Source organism: Vulpes vulpes, chromosome 1 (genome assembly GCF_048418805.1).
Source record: "Vulpes vulpes isolate BD-2025 chromosome 1, VulVul3, whole genome shotgun sequence".
Taxonomy (NCBI): Eukaryota; Metazoa; Chordata; class Mammalia; order Carnivora; family Canidae; genus Vulpes; species Vulpes vulpes.
In genome coordinates, this window is record NC_132780.1 from 49,129,558 (window position 1) to 49,145,120 (window position 15,563).

A 15,563-nucleotide genomic window follows, 5' to 3' on the forward strand; every position below is an offset into this window, starting at 1 on the left:
GATTCAAATAAGCTCAAGTTTTAGAAGTGAAACCATTTACATTCTCACTATAGATTGTTTTTTTAATCTGGCTGAACCTTCAGGGTACTTTTTATTTTGTGAAATTAAAAATCTGTCTTTCTAAGAAAGCCAAATACAATAGAGAGCCTAATAGGGAGCTCTAGGGCATCTGCTACTGCGAAATCTATCACAATAAATTTTTAGTATTGGCTAATTATTTAAATAACTAGGATATGCTAAAAGGAAAATCTGGTTTTGTTTTTTTTTAATGTAATGTAGGAAATGAAATAAGTCAACCAAATGCCATATCGATCTTTGCTGAAATAGCAAAGCCTTTAGGGAGTTAAGTGCAACTTTGTAATTTCCTCAAGGCAAAAATCCCAGTGTGACAGATCAAACTGTGTCCCCTACAGTGTATTACCAGAAAAAGAGATAAACACCCAATTTTTTTCCATATGGTTTGTGGAAAGAAAATATTTGCAGCAATGAATGTCCTTTCTCTTGGTTTCAGCTTCCATAATCATAAATACTTTAATCATCTCTAGATCTTCAAAGAAAAGGCCACTAGTGCTAAGTATACAAGACATCTATCAGTTTGTGTTTCAAGTTTCAAGATCCTTATTTAACAATACCTGAAGGCTGTCAGCTTCCCAGAAGAGCAGATCAAAATGATGAACAAATGAAGCATGGCAGAAAAGCCTTCACTGGGGGAAGCAGAGGAGTTTGTGGAGGAAGGGGAGACAAAAGTGAAGTGGTCTATCTCTCAGAGTCAAGTTATCAACATGTAGAAGACAATGATGGAATTATCTAGGTCAGTTTTACAATCACTAAAATCTTTTAATTCATTTAACAATAATAATTGAGACCTATCAAAAAAATAAAAAATAAAATAAAATAAGATAAAATAAAATAATAAAATAAATAAAATAAAATAAAATAAAATAAAATAAAATAAAATAAAATAAATAAAAATAATTGAGACCTATCAAGTATTGGGCACTGTTACAGGCTCTGAAGATATGATGGGAACACAGAAGGGTCTGTCAAAAGGCAAACACAATAGTAATATCCATTTACATGGGTCACATTTTTCTTTTTTTAGTTTCGATGTGAATTGCAACATTAAAAAAAAATTCCATGCCCAAAACTCAATCTGTAAATGATCATATTCATATACATTCATTCAAAAAATACTTTGAGGGCCAATTCTATTTAGAACTTCGGAGTTTTTTTTTTTTTTTTTTAAACTCATTGCTTAAAATCTAGATGCTCTAAAATTAAGTGTTTCTGAAATTTACCATTATCTTTTTTTATGTATTCCTTAAGAAAAAAAAAGCACTTTCATTTTTATCACTGTTTCTATCAATGATCATATTGCCATGACTGCTTGGCAGTCATGTTTCAGATTTATTTGTTCCCTGATAATTTTCAAAGATACAACCAATTTCTTTCTTTCTTTTTTTTTTTTTTTTTTTAGGTTTTATGTATTTATTCATGAGACTCACAGAGAGAGAGGCAGAGACACAGGCAAAGGGAGAAGCAGGCTCCCTGCGGGGAGCCTGATATAGGACTCGATCCCAGGATCCCAGGATCACGACCTGAGCCAAAGCCAGACGCTCAAAGGCTGAGCCACCCAGGGGTCCCAAGATATAACCAATTCTGATAACATTTGTTGCAGTACCAAATCATGTCAAGATTTATATTATCACCCCTTCCTATTGAAATAAATTATAATTTAGCAGATGACAAGATTTTTGGAACAGACAAATCTTGTACACAGAGCAGTACTTTCACTGATATGTTTTTAAAAGTGTATTTATTTTCCAACTTGACTATTTTCCAATGGATTCCAATATTTGATTGTTTTCCATTACTTGTAATGCCTTATCGATTTTTTAAATATTTTATTTATTTGAGAGAGAAAGTGCACACAAACAGTGCAGAGGGCTAGAGGCAGAAGGAAAAGCAGACTCCCCACTAAGTGGAGAGCTTGACATCAGTCTCTACCCTAGGAGCCCAAGACTATAACCCGAGCTGAAGGCAGAGGCTTAACTGACTGAGCCACCAGGCCACCCCAGCTATTAGATATTTTAACATTACATAGTTTATTTTTTTTTTTTAACATTACATAGTTTAAATGATTAGAGTATCATTAGTTCCTTCCTTAAACCCAGGCTGAGTTCCTTTTGTTTCAAGCAGTTTGAGATATAATTGACATTTTAAACTGAACATGTTTATAGTGTAAAATTACATAAGTTAGACATATGTGTACATCTGTGAAGTCATCACCACATCAAAATAATTGAGCATATCCATCCAAAAAGTTTCCTTGCATTCTTTTGTGGTTCTTCCTTCCTGTCCCTTTCCAACCCTTTCTTCTCCCCACTCCCATTTTCAGGCAACCACCAATCTGCTTTCTGTTACTATAAATCAGGTTGCATTTTCTAGAAAGTTTTGTAAATTGAATCTTAGAGTATATACTCTTTTTCTCCTAGCTTATTTCATGCAACATAACAATCATAAGACTTATCCACATTGTTGTGTAGATCTATAGCTTAATTCCTTCTTATTACCATGACTAACTGCATAAATATACCAGTTTATTTATCCACTCATCAGGTAATGGATATTTGGATTGTTTCCAGTTTGGGACTATTACAAATCATGTTACTATGAACATTTGTGTACAAGTGTTTGTATGGATGTATGATTTTATTTATCTTGGGTGAATACCTAAATGCTTATATGTTAGCTTTTGAAAAAATTGCCAAACCATTTTTTTTAAATGGCTGTGCCACTTTACACACCCATGATAAGTATGAGTTTCGGTTGTTTCACATCCTTATCAACACTTAGTACGGTCAATTTTGAAAATTTAAACAGGTGTATGTGGTACTTTGTTGTGTTAATTTGAATTTCTATAGTGACTAATGATGTTGAGTAACATTTCATGAGCTAATTCGCCATCCACGTATCTTTGGTGAATTATTTGTTCAAATCTTTTGCCCATTTTTTATGGAGTTTTAATTTTCTTCTTACTGAGTTCTTAGAGTCCTTTATTTATGGTGGATCAATTCTTTATCAGATATATGATATGCAGGAATCCCTGGGTGGCTCAGCGGTTTAGCCCCTGCCTTCCGCCGAGGACGTGATCCTGGAGTCCCGGGATCGAGTACTACGTCAGGCTCCCTGCATGAAGTCTGCTTCTCCCTCTGCCTGTGTCTCTGCCCCTCTCTCTCTGTGTCTTTCATGAATAAGTAAATAAAAAATCTTAAAAAAAAAAAAAAGATATATGATCTGCGCACATTTTGTATTTTCTCTCAGTCCATGGCCTGTCTTTTCATTTTCCTAACACTGTTTTCCTAAGAGTGAAAGTTTTTAATTTTGATGAAATCTAATTTATAAGTTTTTCCTTGTATGGATACCATTGATTTTGTTTATAAGAAATGTTGCTTTACCTAGGATAACACAGATATTTTCCTGTTTTCTTTGAGAAATTTTATAGTTTTAGGTTTAACATTTAAGTCTACAATCCACTTTGACTTAACTTTTGAATGTGATGTGAGCTATGGCTCAAATTTCATATTTTTGCATATGAATTGCTCATATTTTTCCATCTTTATTTGTTAAGAACACCATCATTTCTCCACTGAACTGTCTTTGCGCTTTTGCCAAAAATCAATTTACCATATGTGTGTGTGGATTTCTTCCTGGTCTTTCTATTCAATTCCATTGATTTATTTGTCTATCTTGACAATACCACAGTATCTTGATTACTATAGCTTCATAAGAAGACTTGAAAACAGTGGTCAGCTCTTGAAAACCAAGAGTCAGCGGCTTGACTGACTTGAAGACAATAAAAGTTCTCTAACTTTATTGTTCTTTTAAAGTTGTTTTAGCCTTCCAAATTCTCTACATTTCCATATGAATTTTAGAATCAGCTTGTCAACTTCTACAGAAAAAAAAAAAGTCTGATAAGATTTGTTTAGAATTACATTGAAGCTATAAATCAGTTTGGGGGAACTGAGATCTTAACAATTTTAAATCTTCCAATTCATGAACATAATATACTCCCTATTTATGTAAGTCATCTTTAATCACTCTCAGATGTTTGGTAGTTTCCAAGTCCTGCATATTTTTTGTTAAGATTTACCCTTAAGTGTTATATAGTTTATACTACAGTAAATTGTGCTATTTTAAAATTTTCAATTTCTGATTTTTGTTGTTAATATAGAGAAATACAATTTATATTTTCATGTTGATGTTATTTAGTACAAGATAGTTAAACCCACATACTAATCCTGGAAGTTTTTTGTAGACTTGATAGGATTTTCTGTGCAAATAATTATATTGCTAGCAATGATAACTATTCTAATTCTTCATTTGTTTCTTTTTCTTGCCTTTTTTTTTTTTTTGGAGATTTATTTATTTATTTGAGGGAGGGATTGAGAGAGAGAGAGAGAGCAGGGTGAAGGGCAGAGGGAAAGGGAGAGAGAGAAGTCACAAGCAGATTCCTCACTGACCATGGAGCTCAACCCAGGGCTGGATCCCAGGACGCTGAGATCATGACCTGAGCCAAAACCAAGAGTCAGCTGCTTAACTGACTAAGGCACCCAGGTGCCCCTTTTTTCTTGCCTTATTGATTGACTAGACTTTTCAGGATAACGTTTGGTAGAAGTAATAAAGGTAGACATTTCTGACTTATTTCTGCTAGAGAGAAATCATCAGTTAACCAGTAAGTATGTTAAACAGAGGGTTTTTGGTGAACGCCTTTTATCAGAGTGATGAAGTTCCTTTCTATTCTTAGTTTGCTGAGAGTTTTCATCAGGAGTGAATTTGGGAGTTTTTTACACTTACTAAGATGATCATACAGTTTTCTTTTTTTAGTCTATAAACATGGCAGAGATTACATTGATTAGTTTTTAAATATTAAACCAACCTTGCATTCCTGAAATAAACCATACTGTGTCACAATTTATTATCCTTTTATATGTATTTGTTGAAATTGATCTGCTAAGGATTGTTGCATCTGTGTTTCCAAGAAATATTGGTCTTCAGTTTTCCTGTCTTGTCATTTTGAGAGGAGGGTCCTAGGTTTTGGTATCAGATTAATGCTGGCTTTATAAAATTAGTTAAGAACTATTCCTTCTTTTTCAATTTTCTGCAAGAGTTTATATAGAATTGGTAATATTTATTCCTTAAATGTTTGGCAGAATTCACCAGTGAAGGTTTCTGGCCTGGAGTTTTCTTTGTAGTAATCTTTTAAATTCTCTGTTCCATTCCTTTAATAAATAAAATGTTTCTTTTTCTTGACTAAGCTATGTTCATTTGTGTCTTTCAAGAAATTTATCCCTGTGATCCATGTTGTCAAATATTTTTGACATAAAATTATTATATTTTTTTAAGATTTTATTTATTTATTCATGAGAGACACAGAGAGGCAGAGACACAGGCAGAGAGAGAAGCAGGCTCCCTGCAGGGGAGGTCTCCAGGATCATGCCCTGGGCCCAAGGCAGATGCTCAACTGCTGAGCCACCCAGGGATCCCTGACATAAAATTATTTATAACATTTCTTTAAATATATGCAAAATTAGTAAAATCTTTTTTATTTATTTATTTATTTATTTATTTATTTACTTATTCATGAGAGACACAGAAAGAGAGAGACAGAGACATAGGCCAAGGGAGAAGCAGACTTCATACAGGGAGCCCAATGTGGGACTTGATCCCAGAACCCCAAGATCATACCCTAAACTGAAGGCAGACCCTCAACTGCTGAGCCACCCAGGCGTCCCTGGAAAGTCTTAATATTGGTAATGTGTGGTTTTTTTTCCTCTCCATAGGACCCTAGTCACTTTGACTAGGGATTTAGCAAAAAACTAGCTTTTGGTTTTGTTGATTCTCTGCCTTTAAGATTTTTGTTTCAATGATTTCTGCTCTGATCTTTATTATTTCCATTTTCTGCTTCATTTGGATTTAATGTTATTCTTTTTACTACATTCTTAAGATAGAAGCTGAGGTCATTGTTTTCAGACTTCTCTTTTTTTTAATGTAGGTATTTTAGTGCTATAGATTTCCCTCTACATACTGCCTTAGCCACATTTTGTAAATGTTAATGTTTGTTTCCATTTTTATTCAGGTCAAAATACTTCCGAATTTCTCTTTTGATATCTTCTTTGACCAAAGGATTATTTAGAGATATATTGTTTCATTTCTAAGTATTTGGAAATTAAATAATAATGATCTTTCTGGTTTTGATCTTTTTTAAAAAATATTTGGATTTCTAATTTTCCTTTGATTTCTAATTTAATTTCATATTGGTGACAGAACATATTTTGGATGACATAAATCCTTTTAAATTTTTTGAGACTTGTTTTATAGGGTTCAGAATACGGTCTTGGTGAGCATTCTGTCTGTACCTGAAGAGTATGTATTCTCCTGTCATTGAGTAAATGTTTTACAAATATTGTTAGTAACATAAAGTTAGCTCACAGTGTTAAGTCATCTATAACCTTACAGATTTTCTGTCTACTTCTTCTAACATGTATCAAGTGAGGGACTGTGGACTTTTTTTTTTTTTATTCCTTGCAAATCAAACAGATTTTGCTTCAAGTATTCTGAAGCTCTGGTGTGTGTGTGTGTGTGTGTGTGTGTGTGTGTGTGCATGCGTACGAGCCTAAATGCTTAGAATGGGGATATTGTCTTGATGAATTGACACTTTCATTATGAATTTACCCTCTTTATCCACAGCAATGAATTTTCTTTGCAAAATCTATTTTGACATTAATTTAGTTACTATAGGTTATTTTTGTGTTTTTGTTTTTTGACTAGTGTTAGCATAGTATATCTTTGTCATTCTTTTAACCTATTTGTGTCTTTACTTTCAAAGTTCATTGTAGGCAGGATAAAGTTAGGTCTTTTTTTAAAATCCAGTCTATAAAAAATAAAATAAAAAATAAAATAAAATAAAATCCAGTCTAACAATCTCTTGTTTTTAATTGGGGTGTTTTGGTCATTAGCAATCATATGGTTAAATTTGATAAAAACTTTAAGCCCAGATCTAAGAGATTCATCAAACCACAATCTTAAGAAATGTGAAGAATGTGGCACTACAGCACATCATAAGCATATTGCTTAAAACCAGTGAAACAGAAAATCTTAAAAGCTGTCAGAGAAAAAAGATATATACAGAAGGTAAAATGAAAGAACAACAGTTTTCTTGTCAGAATACTGCAAGCTAGATGATAGTGTACTGAAATTAGCAAAAAAAAATCTGTGAACATGAAATTAATTACCAAGAAAAATATCTTTAAATATGAAAGCATAATAAGGACCTTTCCAGTTATACAAAAGCTGAAAGCATTTATTGTCACCAAACCTATACTACAAGCAATACTAAAGCATATCTTTTAAAATTTGGGGAAATTTTGGTCATTCAATATTTTGCACACCCTCTCTCCTTTGGGGACTCCAATTACATATACACAGTTTATGCCTGAAAAACACAGGCTTGAACTGCATGGATTCATTTACATATGGATTATTTTATAAACAAAATACAGTAAATGTATTTTCCCTTCCTTATAATTTTCTCAATAACCTTTTCTCTAGCTTACTTTATTATAAGAACACAGTGTATAATACATGTAAGATATAAAATATGTGTTAGGTTTTCAGTCAACAGTAGGCTATTAGCAGTTAAATTTGGAGGGAATCAAAAGTTACATGGGGGGGTTGGTGCCCCAACCCCTATGTTGTTCAAGGGTCGGCTGTATTTGCTTGAAGTTGTCCCAGAGTTCACTGATGTTCTCTTCACTTCTTTTCTCTGTACTTTTATTTTGGATAGTTTCAATTACTATGTTCAAGTTCACTAATTCTTCTGCAATGTTGAAACCAATATTGAACCTATCCAGTGTATTCTTCATCTCAGACATTGTGTTTTCATCTTTTAAAGTTCAGTTTTAGTCTTTTTCTCTCTTCCATATAATATGTATGGTTTTTCTTCTACCTTTTTGAATATATGAAATATCATCATCATAACTTTTAATGTCCTTGTTTATTAATGCTATCACTGTGTCAATTATGGATCAGTTTCTACTGATTGATTTTTCCTCTCATTATGGATTGCATCTACCTGTCCCTTTGCATGCGTGGTGAGTTTTGTTTGGATGCTAGACATTTTAGATTTTATCTATTGAGTGCTGGATATTTTTATATTCCTATAAACTTTCTTGAGCTTTTGTTCAGTGATGCAGTAACAATAAATTACTTGAAAACAATCTAAACCTTTTAAGTCTTACTTTTATGATTTGTTAGGAAGGACCAGAGCGACATTTAATCCCGGTTTAATTTTTCCCTAGTCCTGAGACAAGATGCTTTTCAGATAATTCTCTATGTGGTTGTTGGAAACCGCTAGCATTTTGACTCTTTGTGAACACTGGGCATGATTTCCTCTAGTCCTTTGGGTGTCCCAGCCGCAGCTTCCTCTAACACTCTCTGGGATCATAGCCCTTTATCATCTGATGTTATGTACTGAGTGCCCTTTTTTCGTCTGATTTTATGGCAATTTCAAGCTGGGTGATAAATTCAGTCCCTGTTACTCTGCCCTGACCAAAAGCAAAAGTCTCTCAGTTTTATCTTGAATCTTTTCTAGAACACACTGCTTCAGAGATCGTTTTTGAAATTCCAAGTGAACATAACACATGATTAACAAATATAAAGTTTAAGACATATTAGCACACATTCTGAATCCATAAATATGCTTTCTAAAATTCTCCTTCCTTTAGTATCAAGGGGTATATGTTTCAAAGTCTGCAGCATTTTTTTGTTCACAGTGCTGATTGCTTTCTTCATAAAAGAGTAAACTACATCAGACTGAAAAAGTATGGGGGATATTTTCACATGTTTTTGTTAACAAATGCCTAATTAAAAAGCTGAATTTGACTTAAGTTCAACACAAAGAAATGAATAACAATACCTCCCTGAGGTAGAAATGCTTTTAATTCTCTTGTCTTGATGCTTAAAATTTGGTAAGTTTAATACTTTTGAGAAAGAAATGCTTCTCACCCTTTCAGGAGCAAGTAAGGAGCCAGTTTAAGGGAGGATTGGAAACTCAATCTTTATCTTTCGGATTTGCAGCTTTTAGGAATGGCACTACCTACCTCTAACTGCTCTGCTGTCCTGCACCTATTACTGGTACTCAACTAACACAGACTAAAAACAAGATTCCTTTTTGTTGCCATCTACAAAAAATTTGAGCAAGCTTATGATTTTAATCAGTACTGTCTGAAGTTTTATTTTCAGGGCATCAGGGGTTGGGCCAAAGAGATGAAATTTGCCCAGAACCTCACATCAATTTAATCGTTTTTTAAAGACACAGAATAACAACTACGAGAATACAGCGTTGGCTGTATTTTGGGTTTGTTTAGCTTCTGTTGGTTTATTTTGGGGAGAAAGTATTAAGTTAAAACAACATCAAGGACATTCTTGAAATGAGGAAAGAATTCATAACCAAGCAGCTCACTGCTAAGCGGGGGTAGGGGTATGTGGTTGTGGAGAAGAGCTGACCTCCAAGTGTCTCTATCAAGGCAAAGGCAGTATGGGGACAGAGCCTAAGCTGGCACATGTGTTTGACTCTCACTTGTTTGAAACTCACCCAGCAACCAGGCTACGTATAGACAGATGTAAAGGAACAAGTGAAGTCTGACTCAGCCCAGGTCTTGGTACAGGTGATTGGCATCGAGTTATCCAAGAGCAAACTAGAGGCAGGTGAGACAGACCATCTCAGGAACAAAATGAAGGATAGCAGCTGGGCCAGTGGAAGAGTTACACATGAAGGGAAAGGCTCTTATCCTCTGGGCCATCCATTTTTCCAGCCCCTGCTCTGGACCAGACACTGTGCTCTTCAGGGAGGTACACATGAACTGGAGTCAGTCTCTGCCTCCAGGTGAAGTTAGGGTAATTCCAGGAAAGAAATGTTCCCTCTGTAGTATACTCACCTTTTCTTGATGTGAAGAAAGGCAGCAGAAAGCACCAAACATCAACAGAAAAAGTCTAGTGTGGGCTTTGAGGGTGCATCTTACTGGAATTTATTCTCTTCTGAAATGACTCTTCAGTTCTCCACACACCATGCTCTCTTCCTTTACCCTGACTCTTTCTCTTCCACAATTGTACCTGTGTGCACGTGCGCGTGCGTGGACACACACACACACACACACACACACACACTAGCAAATACGGGTCATAAACTACCAGCTATAATGTAATAGGAGGTCTCTAAAAGTGATAAAAAAAGAAAGGTGATGAGAAACAGATAAGGGAGAAATCAGTTGTTAGAGGAAGGAGGAGACAGAGAGATTTCTAGAAAGGGGACATTTGAAAGAATGGGATCCACTGAGTGGTTAGAAGAGGAAAGTTAGAACACTGAAGGGAGGCAAACAATATGGTCAAAAGCTCAAGATCACAGAAAGGCCTAGAGTGGTCTGTGGGACTGGAGCATTTGGAATGAAGAAGTTGGGGGTAGAAATGGCTCTAGGGGACCTCCAGGCCTCCAAGCTCTCTGGCAAGAGTGGGCCTCTCACAGGAGGAACCATGGGCTGGAAAGTGCCTTCATGAACAGCTTGATGTTTTAGAAAGCTGGTATGCACACTTAAATGGAGAATCAAGAGTCACATGGGGAGTGACAGAAAGTAAGGAAATCAATACAAAAATTACTATAATAGTCCAGGCAAAAGACACCAATGGCTTTCACATTCTGGAATATTCTTGGCATCAGAGTTTTATGAGCACATTAAATTAGAACTGACATATTTATGTTCATAAACTAAAAGAATAGGGAGAAGTGAACTCACAGATTTCTCTCTCGTCTCCCCCCCAACCCCACTTCCCACACACACAAAAAAGATTTTTTCTTTCATTGCCTTAATGCTTTCAGAAATTCTATATCTCTACTCTTTAGAACACCTAGCAGGAATGTGGGCAAAGGGAAGCTGGTTAATGGATAATGTTGCCCTTAGAGAAAAGTAACACAGAATAAAATATAACTCTGCTGTTGCTCCACATAAGTGCAAACACCATACTCCCCACAAGTACTATTAATGAAACCAAGGAGAGTGAACAAGAGCCATTATCACCACTGGTCAAGTACCCACACCAACTGCATTCTTCATAGGCAGACAGGCCTTGCATTTTGCCTCGTCCCTTTGTCCTCCATAACTGGAAAATGCAAAGAGATAAAACAAAATGTGCATAGTGAGCCTGCCATTTAATTTTTGACTTTTTCCAAAATGCACCACAACTTATTTCAGAGACAAGGGGCTGTAAAAGGGGTTTCTGTAGCATTAGTATGTGCCAAGGCTCTGCCATCAAGGACCAATGGGGCATCTTGAGCAGGTTTCTCTCCCTCTCTTTAAGGATATATCACTTCCTTACCTGTTTATTGTATTTTTTCTAGAGGATAATAAGTGAAAAATGTGATCTGTGAGATGGTAAAGTGCTAACCAATAAATATATGTACTGCAGTATTTAGCTTTAAAAATTAGAAAAGGCTAAAAAATAAAATAAATTAAAATAAATAAAAATTAGAAAAGGCTTTCCCTTATTAATAGCCAATACAGGACTCCTGGGTGGCTCAGTGGTTAAGCACCTGCCTTCAGCTCAGGTTGTGATCCTGGGGTTCTGCGATTAAGTCCCACATCGGGCTCCCTGTAAGGAGCCTGCTTCTCCCTTCTCCTGTGTCTCTGTTTCTCTCATGAATAAATAAATAAAATCTTTTTAAAAGATAGCCAATGCATACATATTGAGTCCTAATATGTGCTAAGGTAATATAATATCTTACTTGTTTTTCTGGGCTCCTCTCTCTCTTCCTTCTCTACTTCTTCTCTGTGTCTATTTTTACTTCTTTAAAAATCATTCTGAAGAACCAAATGGTCTAAGAATGTGTGTTACAGGTTTTCAAAGGTTTACATAGCCATCTGCCATCTTTGTTGGCTCTTCATTTTTTCCAACTACTCATTTTGCCCTGTCTCAAAACTAGTCTGAGCCTCCAAGTCAATTTGAGACAGAAAGACAATGTCTTGGAACGCCTGGGTGGCTTAGTAGTTGAGCGTTTGCCTTCAGCTCAGGGCATGATCCTGGAGTCCCAGGATCAAGTCCCACATCATGCTCCCTGCGTGGAGCCTGCTTCTCACTCTGCATGTGTCTCTGCCTCTCTCTCTCTCTGTCTCTCATGAATGAATAAATACATAATCTTAAAAAAAATAAAGACAATGTCTTAGGACAAGATCTAGCCAAGGAAGGAATTCAGGCCACAAGAAGCCTCTGGGTGTCCTCCACGTTTGCTCATCCCTGGGGGAAGCACAGCTCTGACTACCATTCAAAGCTCTGCTCAAAGCTTTGCTAGGTAGTCTAGTCTTCGTTAGCATATCTAGTTAGTAGATTACTTAAGTGGCATGTCTACCTCAGTGCTGAAAAAAAATTAGAGCTTAAGATCATTATACTTTATCCACAGAGACGCCCAGATAATCATGCTTCTCTTGTTGGACACCAGGCTCAATACAGAGACACTTTTACAAATATAACTTTTGGCCAACCTGTTTGCTTTCCTGGGAAACTAGAGCACAATTGTGGTGGTAAATGTTTGCAAAGTTTATAGAGAAGAGCTCATCCTGAGGCTGAAGCATGACTTCAAAGCTTGAGAGCCAAACATTGATCTATGGCATGGATTTCTCACAAGGCAACCTCAAGTTTAAGATCAACAGTTGATAATATTTAGTGAAGGCCTAGCTTTGTAGTGGTCTGCAGTTAAGCATAATTCTTGTCAAAGAATTTTTAAAACACACACACTAGAGAAACATGGAGATGTATGGGCAGGTATGCAGAGTATTTGAAGATATGGCAACAAGGTTTAAAACATAATTGAGATCCCAAAATCAAATCTATTTGAAGTTTATCAAGTAATGTAAATGTGTAAATGGGGGATGAAAGCACGGAGAGATAGGGCCTGGAGCAAAGTGGAGAACACATGCTTTGCTGAAGTCTTCGAATTCCAGTTGTTTTAAATATGTATTTTGAGACATGTCCATAGACATCAAAGGCCTGTGGACTACAGCCTGAGACCCTCTGATTCTGATATGTTGCCAGGACATTTATTTCTCTTTTGCTTTTGCTGACACTAAATCTTATCACCAGGAGTGCCATCTAATTTGTAATAGAGTTTATCGACACTTGTTTACCTCAGTGATTTGGGGCAGAGGATGGAGGGGGCTACACAAAAAGATGCCATCCTTTCACACACATCATCATAGAAGTTGCAAATCCTTGCATCCTCCAGAAGCTAAGGGGCAATAGGAAGAAATAAAGTGTGTAAATAAGGGCCAGATTATAAAGCAAAGCCAAGAAGATTGATACAGACAATCCATATCACAGGGTGTCAGAGTGGGAGATGTCAGTCCAGATATGGTCAACTGGAAAAGCATTATAAAATATTTGGAATTTTCACCATGCCTGAAGAATAGGTAGGACATTGAGATACAGAGATGGAGTAGTATGAGGTCAGTCTCTTTACTTATGATAAAAAAGTTTATCTTCAAAAGTTAAAATTACAAATTGACATCCATGCTGCCTCTGAAGTCTAAGTCCATCTGTGGAGCTTGATAAATGACAGAGATTTTGCAAATGTCTAGAATGGAATCTGGAGATGGGCGATAGAAGTACAAATGATCCAGATCAAAGAAAAAGAATGTAAAGGCTGAGTGGACAACTCTTACCCTTTATTGTGACATCTGCCAGAGTCCATACACTACTCCCTAGTTCTGAGTCATAATGACAGTACTAACAGCTTGGATAACTCCTTCAAAGGAGCATTTAAGTTAATCCAGAAAAAAATAGACTTGTCAAAATATTTGTGTCAGTCCAGCACTTTTAAACTGCTTATTAATATGATTTTTTCCAACTCCATTTGCTGTACAGGATCCCATAATTAAACTTCCAACAGTGATTCATTTTGGTTGGAATAAAAAACCTTTGCAAAAATAAATACAATTGCTTGTGTGACCATCATCTGAGGACATCTAAATTATTTGCAAGCAATATCCTGTCTTCATCATCATATCCATTTGAGTTCTTGGGTTGCAAGCAATCAAAATCAGATCAAGCTAATTTAAGTAAAAATGGAGTTTATTGAGTGACTCACAGAATGGGAGGCAAGATAAAAATCAAATTTCATGAGGGAGTAAAAGCTAAATGTTAATCTTTCTGGGGTAATACTAATGAATGCTAATTGTTTTCCATCTCTTCCTAACATTCAGACTCCAAGGAAATAGTGTGATTGAAGTGTGATTGAACTTGGGATCACACACCCACTCTATGGCAGGTGAATAAGAGATGTCTTGGACACCAGGCCAACCAGCATTATACCTAACAGAAGGAATTTGTTTTCCAAAGGAAAATTGAGGTGTGATTTCAAAGGAATAGAGGATGGATCCTTGACACTCAAAAGCAATGGAGCATCATATATAAATGTAGCATCACTATAACTGTTATGCCTATTGCCCTTGGAAAAAGGTAAGATTTTTGTATTAAATCAATTGTGGTAATGTTGCGTCCAAGGATCACCTGAAAATGACTTGGTTCTTGACCATTAGCCCTGTGTTAACTCACAGCAATGTAAAATAGGAAGACAACGACAAATGTGGAGTCATGATCTTCTGAACAGGATGCTGCTTGCAAAGATTAAGGTTTCTTCCTAGCATCCAAAGGACCATTTGGGTGAGTTTTAAAGAGTAAGTAAGGAAAAGCACAATCATGGTGGTAAAATGCTGATACTTCTGACCATGAGTTTGAGGGAAATTAGTATCTTGTGAACTGTTTTAGTATCTTGTGATCTTTATGCCTTTCAGATTCCTGTTGATTTTAGACTCATGTCATCTATCTTTTTTTTTTTACCTTAATCTCTCCATCACCAGAGGAGCTAGTATGTTATATTGGGTTTATTACAAAGGAGATAATTGGGGCATCTGGGTGGCTCAGTAGGTTAAGCATCTACCTTTGTCTCAGGTCATGATCTCAGGATCCTGGAATTGAGGTTCCTCCCCCAGCCCCTTGAGTGCTCTCTGCTCAGCAGAGAGTCTGCTTATCACTATGCCTTTGCTCTTCTCCCTGCTTGTGCTCCCTCTGTCTTAAATAAATAAATAAAATATTTTACAAAAAGGAGATAATTATATTTAAGCATAAAAAATCAGAAAATTTTTCTAAAAAGCAAAAATACCAAAAAACAAAACAACACACACACACACACACGCAAAACAGAATGATCATCCTAGCAGGGTGGTCATTTCCTTCTCTTAGAAGTTGTCAAGCAAAGGCAACTATTAGCCACGGGAAAGACATCCTGCTTTGTGTCACTAATGGCTAGATCTTATAACCAATGATAAGAATTATAATTCTAAATCTATTTAATACCAATGTGGAATCTCAAAGCACAACCAGATAGTTGTATAAAAAGAATATATTATCATTTTCACCCAGAAATTGCTTAAATTGGGGGATCCCTGGGTGGCTCAGTG